This window comes from Akebia trifoliata, chromosome 7, assembly GCF_017979445.1.
Source record: "Akebia trifoliata isolate Shusen 1 chromosome 7, ASM1797944v1, whole genome shotgun sequence".
NCBI lineage: Eukaryota > Viridiplantae > Streptophyta > Magnoliopsida > Ranunculales > Lardizabalaceae > Akebia > Akebia trifoliata.
The window spans coordinates 26,601,066-26,610,497 of record NC_141381.1 but is presented as its reverse complement, the minus strand read 5'-3'; positions in this window follow the sequence as shown (position 1 = coordinate 26,610,497).

Below are 9,432 nucleotides of genomic sequence, written 5' to 3'. Positions count from 1 at the left end.
TAATGGGTATTTTTAAAACTTTTGAAAGAACATTGGAACCCCAAAAAAGAAACTTCCTTGCCTTTAACAAGGAAACAACATAGTTTTGGAAAATAAGAACTTTAGAAGGCGATATCCTATTGTTTGAAAATCTTATTAGAAGGAGAAAATCGAATGCTTTTAGAAGTGCCAGTGTTACCATTTCTTAGTTTTAAGAAAACTATGTTTTTTCTCTCTTAAATTCTTTCGAGTTCCTCCGGAAAATCTTGTGAAGTTGTGTTTTCTAGTTGTTACTTTCTTTCAAAAGTTTTAGTGTTACCCACTTATCATTTTTTTAAAACATTGGTATTACTCATTTTAAAACATTTGAAATTTCTTTTTTGAGTCCCAAATTTTTTTCAATTGTCAAAATTAAGTTTTATTATCGTTCAACAAATGCTTTGTTATTTACCTTTTAAAAGCATTTGATTTTCTCCTATTAAGATTTTCAAAAATTGAAGATTCACTATTCGAGTTCCAACATTTTTAAAAAGTTTCAATATTTCTCGTTCTGTACTATTAAATAGCTTTTTTCCCTTCCTATTTCTAAATTTAAAAAAAAAAAATCTTAATGAGATTTTCGAAATTGGTCGATTTCCTTTTCTAGTTGAAATAACTTTTAGTATTGTCAATTTTTTTATCCCTTTATTTTTAAAGCTCGTTTATTTCCCTTTCGAGAACATTTGATGTTCTTTTATTGTTATTTTCTAAAAGGGTAGAGTTCTCCTTCGATGTTCTAATTAACAATCTTTCTAAAGTGATTTTCATTGCCCCTTCTTTATTTTCCAAAAGAATTTTAATTCTCCCAGTAATAGCATTCAAGTATCTCCTCAAATTTCCATACTTGTTAGATTTGCCCTTTCTAGTTTAAAGTTTCCATGTTACATTTTTATTAATCTTTGTTGTTTCCCTTTGGAAAACGATCAAGTTTCTAATTTCCCTTTCGAGAACATTTGATTTTCTTTTATTGTTATTTTCTAAAGGGTAGAGTTCTCCTTCGATGTTCTAATCACAATCTTTCTAAAGTGATTTTCGTTGCCCCTCTTTATTTTCCAAAAGAATTTTAATTCTCCCAGTAATAGCATTCAAGTATCTCCTCAAATTTCCATACTTGTTAGATTTGCCCTTTCTAGTTTAAAGTTTCCATGTTACATTTTTATTAATCTTTGTTGTTTCCCTTTGGAAAACGATCAAGTTTCTAATTTTATGATTTAAAAAAAAATAAAGAGTACTGCTTCCATGTTTGTAGAGCCTCGCACTACACTGTGTCAATATTGTCCCCCCAATTAGTTGCCACGTGGTTTGGGGTTTTGTTTCTGGCACGTGACCAAGTCACGCCCAAAAGGCATCGACACAATTTTGTGGCTGCTTGCCACTTATTAATACTTCGAACACCCACTTCCTAGGCGATATGGGACTAAATCCCTCACCCCGAGACTGTGCTTCTAGGCTTGGGCTCTCACCCACTTTGGCTACATGTCCTCGTGTGAGTGAGCGTTCCCCCCACCATGTAGGGGCAAGGCTCTGATACCAACTGTAGCGCCCTTCACTACACTGTCAATATTGTCCCCAGTTAGTAGCCACATGGCTAGGGTTTTATATCTGGCACGTGACCAAGTCACGCCCAAAAGGCCTCGACACAGTTTAGTGGTAGCTTGCCACTTATAAATACTTTGAACACCCACTTCCTGGGCGATGTGGGACTAAACCCCTCACCCCTCGAGACTATGCTCCCAAGCTTGGGCTCTAATCAATTTTTGCTACACACGTTTTTGTGTGAGCAAGCATCCCCCCTCCCCCAACAACACAAGGGCAAGGCTCTGATATCAACTGTCAAGTTCTTTTAGGCAAGTGTTGGGCTTGGGCCAGGAAAAAAACCTTGAGGGAGAAAGGGCAAAGCCCATGGATTCCCAAAGAGGACAATATCGATCCGTTGCATACTCTGATACAACGGTTGAGGTCTTTTGGCCGTGACTTGGTCACAAGCCAGAAACAAAACCCCAGGCCACATGACGACTAACTGGAGACAATATTGACACAATGTAGTGCGGGGCGCTATAGTTGGTATCAGAGCCTTGCCCTTGCGTGATGGGGGGGAGCGCTCGCTCACACGAAGACGTGTGTAGCCATAGGGGGTGAGAGCCCAAGCCTGGAAGCACAGTCTCGAGGTGAGGGGTTTAGTCCCACATTACCTAGGAAGTGGGTGTTCAAAGTATTTATAAGTGGCAAGCTACCACTAAATTATGTCGAGGCCTTTTGGGCGTGACTTGGTTACGCGCCAGAAACAAAACCCCAGGCCACGTGGAGACTAACTGGGAACAATATTGACAGAGTATAGTATGGGGCGCTACAGGATGTGTGTAGCCAAAGGGGCGCTACAGTTGGTATCAGAGCCTTAACCTTACATGGTGGAGGGAACGCGCTCGCTCACACAAGGATGTGTGTAGCCAAAGGGGGTGAGAAACCAAGCTTCGGTGCACAGTCTCAGGGTTAGGGGTTTAGGCCCACATCGCCTAGGAAGTGGGTGTTCGAAGTATTGATTAGTGGCAAGCTGCCACTAAACTATGTCGAGGCCTTTTGGGCGTGACTTGGCCACGTGCCAAAAATAAAACCCCAGGCCACGTGGCTACTAAGAAGTGTGAGGCGTTACAAACACAAAAGCAATGCTCTTTATTTTTTTTTTAATCATAAAATTAGAAACTTGATCGCTTTCTAAAGGAAGCAACAAAGTTTAAGAAAAATAAGAAAAATGTAACATGGACACTTCTAAAAGAACTTTGGACTAGAAAGGGCAAATCTAACAAGTATGGAAATTTGAGAAGGAGATACTTGAATGCTATTACTTGGAGAATTAAAATTCTTTTGAAAAATAAAGAAGGGGCGACGAAAAAAACTTTAGAAAGATTGCTATTTAGAACATCAAAGGAGAACTCTACCATTTTAGAAAATAACAATAAGTGAAAATCAAATGTTCTCGAAAGGGAAATAAACGAGCTTTAAAAACAAAGGGATACAAAAATTGACAATTCTAAAAGGTATTTCAACTAGAAAAAGAAATTGATCTATTTCGAAAATCTTATTAGGATTTTTTTTTTTTTAATTTAGAAATAGGAAGGGAAAAAAGCTATTTAACAGTACAGAACGGGAAACATTGAAACTTTTTAAAAATGTTGGAACTTGAATAGTGAATTTACTATTTTGAAAATCTGAAGAGGAGAAAACCAAATGCTTTTAAAAGGTAAATAACAAAGCATTTGTTGAAAGATAATAAAACTTAATTTTGACAATTGAACAAATTTGGGAGTCAAATTTTTTTTAAATGTTTTAAAATGAGAAATACCAATACTTCAATGATAAATGGGTAACACTAAAACTTTGAAAGAAAGTAAGAACTAGAAAACACAACTTTGTAATTTTCGAAAATCTTAAGAGGAACTTGAAAGGATTTAAGAGAGAAAAAACATAGTTTTCTTAAACTAAGAAATGGTAAGAAAACATAGCGCGTTGGATTATAGACGAAAAATTTACTATTTAAAAATCACACAAGAAACTCATTTTCTTTCAAAAAAGAAACAACTAAAATTTTAAAATATGAATAATGGGTATTTTAAAACTTTTGAAAGAACGTTGGAACCTGAAAAAGAGAACTCCTTTTTTGAAAATTTAGAACAAGAAACTTGCATTGAGACTTTATAAAGGAAGAAATTCGAATATTTTCAATTGGGAAATAAAAATTCTTTAGAAAAATAAAGGAAGGGTTATAAAAAATATTTCTTGAAGACTTCTATATCTCCAGAGGAGAACTCTACTATTTTAGAAAATATCGAAAACTATAAAATGGAATGTTTTAAATTGGGAAATAAGCTGGTCATTTTCAAATAAAGAGATTGTAAATTTGACATTTCAAAAAGAACAGTTTAACTAGAAAAGAGAAATCAACCGATTTCAAAAATCTTAAATGGAAAGACTTTGATGATTTAAAAAAAATAAAAGGCCAAAGCTTCTCAAAAGTAAAGAAATGGTAACATTAAAACTTCTGAAAAATGCTAGGATAGAGAATCTACTATTTTCGAAAATCTTAGAAGGAGAAAAGCGAATGCTTTAAAAAGGGAAATGAAAAATCGTTCGAAAGATAATGAAACAAATATTTGACAATTTTCAAAAATGTTGTGATTAACAAGTAGAACAAAATAACTTTTGAAAAATAGAAATTGGATAAGGCGGAAACTTTTGAAAGGACGTTGAATCTCGAAATTTTGGAGCAACTTGAATGAATTTAAAAGAGATGCAATAAAAAAAATTTAAAAACAAAGAAATGGTAAGACAGTAACACTTCTAAAAGAACGTTGGACATAAAAGAGAAATCTACCATTTTGAAAATTTTACACGATGAAACTGAATTTCTTTGAAAAGAGAAACAACGAAAACTTTGAAATATCATTTTCGAAACTTTTGAAAAGACATTGAAACATGGAAAGAGTACTCTGTACTTTTTTTAAATCATAAAATGAGAAACTTAAACGTTTTCCAAAGGGAAACAACAAGGTTTTGGTAAAATAAGAAAAAAGGTAACACTGACGCTTCTTAAAGAACTTTAGACTAGAAAGGGCAAATCTAAAAAGTACGGAAATTTGGGAAGGAGATACCTGAATGCTATTACTTAGAGAATAAAAATTCTTTTGAAAAATAAATAAGGTGTGACGAAAAAGGTTTTTATCAAAGGAGCACTCTACCATTTTAGAAAATATCAATGCGAGAAAATAATATGTTTTCGAAAGGGAAATATGCGAGCTTTAAAAATAAACAAAGGGAGAAAAAAAATTGAAATTTCGAAACGGTTTTTCAATTAGAAAGGGAAATCCAACCAAGTTTGAAATTCTCACGAGGAAATGTTTTAAACCTTTAGCTTTTTAAAAGTAATGAATGGGAAACATTGAAACTTTTGAAAAATGTCTGAACTCGAATAGCGAATCTACCATTTTCGAAAATCTTAGAAGGAGAAAATGGAAATAACAAAGCATTTGTTAAAAGATAATAAAACATAATTTTGACAATTGAAAAAAATTTGGGACTCAGAAAGAGAATTTGAATGCTTTAAAATGAGAAATACCAGAACTTTTGAAAAATGAAACTTGGGTAACACTAAAACTTACAAAAGAACATAAGAACCACAAAACACAACTCCTGAATTTTCGAAAATCTTAAAAGGAGCGTGAAAGAATTTAAAAGAGAAAAAAAAAGGTTTTCCTAAAACAAAGAAATGGTAGTAACACTGACACTTCTAAAAGAATGTTGGACTATAAAGGAGAAACTCATTTCCTTTCAAAAGAGAAGCAACTAAAATTTTGAAATATGAATAATGGATATTTTTAAAACTTTTGAAAGAACGTTGGAACCCGAAAAAAGAACTCTTTCTTTTTCGAAAATCTTTGAATGAGAAACTTGCATGCCTTTAAAAAGGAAACAACAAAGTTTTGGAAAAATAAGAAAAATTGAACATTGAAACTTTTGAAAGAGCGTTAAGAATTGAAACAATAAATTTAAAATTTTAGAAGAAGAAATTTGAATATTTTGAATTGGGAAAAAATTCTTTAGAAAAATAAAGGAAGGGTTATAAAAAATATTTCTTGAAGACTTCTATATCTCCAAAGGAGAATTCTACTATTTTAGAGAGATTGTTAATTAGAACATCAAAGGAGAACTCTACCATTTTAGAAAATATTAATAAGAGAAAATAAAATGTTTTCGGAAGGGAAATAAGTGAACTTTAAAAATAAAGAAAGGGATATAAAAATTGACATTTCTAAAAGGTATTTCAACTAGAAAGGGAAAGTGACCAACTTCGAAAATCTCATTAGGAAATTTTTTAAACAATTTAGAAAAAGGAAAGGACAAGGCTTTTTAAACGTAAAGAACTGGAAACATTGACATTTTTTAAAATGTTGGAACTTGAATAGCGAATCTACCATTTTTGAAAATATTTGAAGGATAAAATCGAATGCTTTTAAAAAGGAAATAACAAATCATTTGTAGAAAGATAGTAAAACATAATTTTGACAATTGAAAAAAATTAGAACTTAGAAAGAGAGTTTCAAAAACCATATGAGAAGAAACTCATTTCCTATTAAAAGAGAAACAACTAAATTTTAAAATATAAAGAATGGGTATTTTCAAAACATTTGAACGAATGTTGGAACTTGAAAAAAGAACTCTTCCTTTTAAAAAATCTTAGAATGAGAAACTTGAATGCCTTTAAAAAGGAAACAACAAAGTTTTGAAAATATAAGTAAAATGAAACATTCAAACTTTTGAAATAGTGTTAAGACTCGAAACGATAAATTTAAAAAAATTGAATATTTTCAATTGGGAAATAAAAATTATTTAGAAAAATAAAGGAGGAGTTTTAAAAAATATTTCTTGAAGTTTTTAAATCTCCAAAGGAGAACTCTTTCCATTTTTGAAAATATTGAAATAGAGAAAATCAAATGTTTTCAATTGGGAAATAAGCGAACATTTGAAAATAAAGAAATGGTAAAATTGACATTTCAAATATAGCAGTTTAACTAGAAAAGAGAAATTGACCAATTTCGAAAATCTTATATGGAAACACTTTAATGATTTAAAAAAAGAAAAGGACAAAGCTTTTAAAAAATAAAGGGTACGAATGAAACTTCAAAAAAAGCTAGAATAGAGAATCTACCAATTTTGAAGTTCTTTGAAGGAGAAAAGCGAACGCTTTAAAAAGGGAAATGAAAAAGCGTTTGAAAGATAATGAAACAAATCTTTGATAATTTTAAAACAATATTGTGACAAAATGGTGGAACAAATTAAACATTTGAAAAATGGAAATTGGGTAAGGAGGAAACTTTTGAAAGAATGTTGAAACTTGAAAATTTGGCGCAACTTGACTGAATTTAAAAGAGAACCAATAAAAGCTATTTAAAAATAAAGAAACATAACACACCAACACATTTAAAACAATGTTGGACTGTAAAAGAGAAATCTACCATTTCAAATATCTTACAAGAAGAAACTTAAATGCTTTGAAAATAAAAACAGAAAATTCTTCGAAATATTAGGAATAGGTATTTTCGAAACTTTTGAAAAAAACATTGGAACATTGAAGGAGTACTCTTTATTTTTTTTAAATCATAAAATAAAAAACTTCATCGTTTCCCAAAGGGAAACAACAAAGTTTTAGAAAAATAAGAAAATGTAACATGGACACTTCTTAAAGAACTTTAGACTAGAAAGGGCAAATCTAACAAGTATGAAAATTTGACAAGGAGATACTTGAATGCTATAAGTTGGAAAATAAAAATGCTTTTGAAAAATAAAGAAGAGGTGATGAAAAACACTTTAGAAAGATTGTTATTTAGAACACAAAGGAGAACTCCACCATTTAGAAAATATCAACAATAAGAGAAAATCAAATGTTTTCAAAAGGGAAATAAAAGTACCTTAAAAATAAAGACAGGGATAAAAAATAGACATTTCTAAAAGGTAATAAAACTAGAAAGGGAAATCGACCTATTTAGAAAATCTCATACATAATTTTTTTTTTAAATTTAGAAAAGGGAAATGGCAAAACTTTTTAAAAGTAAAGAAAAAGAAACATTGACACGTCTGAAAAATGTTGGAAATCGACTAGAGAATCTACCATTTTTAAAAATCTTACATGGAGAAAATCGAATGCTTTTAAAATGGAAATAACAAAGCATTTGTTGAAAGAAAATAAAATATAATTTTGACAATTCAAAACAAAATTGTGACTCGAAAACATAACTCAAATGTTTTAAAATGGGAAATACCATAACTTTTGAAAAATGAACCTTAGGTAACACGAAAACTTTTGACAAGCATTAGAAATAGAAAACACAACTTTTCGATTTTCGAAAATCTTAGGAGGAACTTGGAAGACTTTAAAAGAGAGAAAAAAAGGTTTTCTTTAAGCAAAGAAATGGTAACACTAACACTTCTAAAAGAACGTTGGACTATAGAGGAGAAATCTACCATTTCAAAAATCACACGAGAAGAAACTCATTTCCTTTCCAAAAGAGAAACAACTAGATTTTTGAAATATAAAGAATTGGTATTTTCGAAACTTTTGAAAGAGCGTCAGAACTCGAAAAGAGAACTCTTTAGTTTTCAAAAATCTTAGAATGAGAAACTTCATGCCTTTAAAAAGAAACAACAAAGTTTTGGAACAATAAGATAAATGGAACATTGAGACTTCAGAAAGAGCGTTGAAACTCGAACATTCGGTGCAACTTGAATGAATTTAAAAGAGAAGCACTAAAAGCTTTAAAAAAAATGGAAAGACACTAACACTTCTAAAAGAACATTGGACTATATCAAAGAGAAATCTACCGTATCGAAGATTTTACAAGAAGAAACTCAATTGCTTTGAAAAGAGAAAACAAAAAGACTTTGAAATATCAAGAATGAGTATTTTCGAAACTCTTGAAAGAAAACATTGGAACATGAAAGGAGTACTCTTTATATTTTGAAATCATAAAGTTAGAAACGTGAACGCCTTTGAAAGGGAAACAAAAATAACAAAAAGGTAACACCGACACTTCTTAGAGAAACGTTAGACTAGAAAGAGCAAATTTATCAAGTGTGGAAATTTAAGACAGAGAAACTTGAATGCCATTAGTTGGAGAATAAGATTTCTTTTGAAAAATAAAGAAGCGGTGACGAAAACACTTTAGAAAGATAGTTATTTAGAATATCAAAGTGGAACTCTACCATTTTAGAAAATATCAACAATAGAAAATCAAATGATTTTAAAAAGGAAATAAGTGAGCTTTAAAAATAAAGAAAGGTTAAAAACAAATTGACATTCCTAAAAGGTATTTCAACTAGAAAGGAGAAATCGACCAATTTCGAAAATCTCATGAGGAAAAAGTTTTACAATTTAGAAAAAGGAAATAAAAAAACCACTTTTCAAGTAAAAAAAAAAGGGAAACATCGACACTTATGAAGAATGTTGGAGATCGAATAACGAAACTACCTTTTTCAAAAATATTAGAAGGAGAAAATCGAATGTTTTTAGAAGGGAAATAACAAAGCATTTGTTAAAAGATAATTAAACATAATTGAGACGGACAAAGAGAACTCTTTCTTTTTTGAAAAATCTTAGAATGAGAAACTTGAATGCCTATATAAAAAGGTGTTAGAACAACAAAGTTTTGGAAAAATAAGAAAAATGGAACATTGGAACTTCTGAAAAAGCGTTAAAACTTGAAACGGTAAATTTAACATTTTTGAAAATTTGAGAAGGACAAATTCGAATATTTTCAATTGGCAAATAATGATTCTTTAGACAAAATAATAATAATAATAAAAAGAATGGTTTTGAAAAACATTTTTTGAAAACTTTTGGATCTCCAAAGGAGAACTCTACCATTT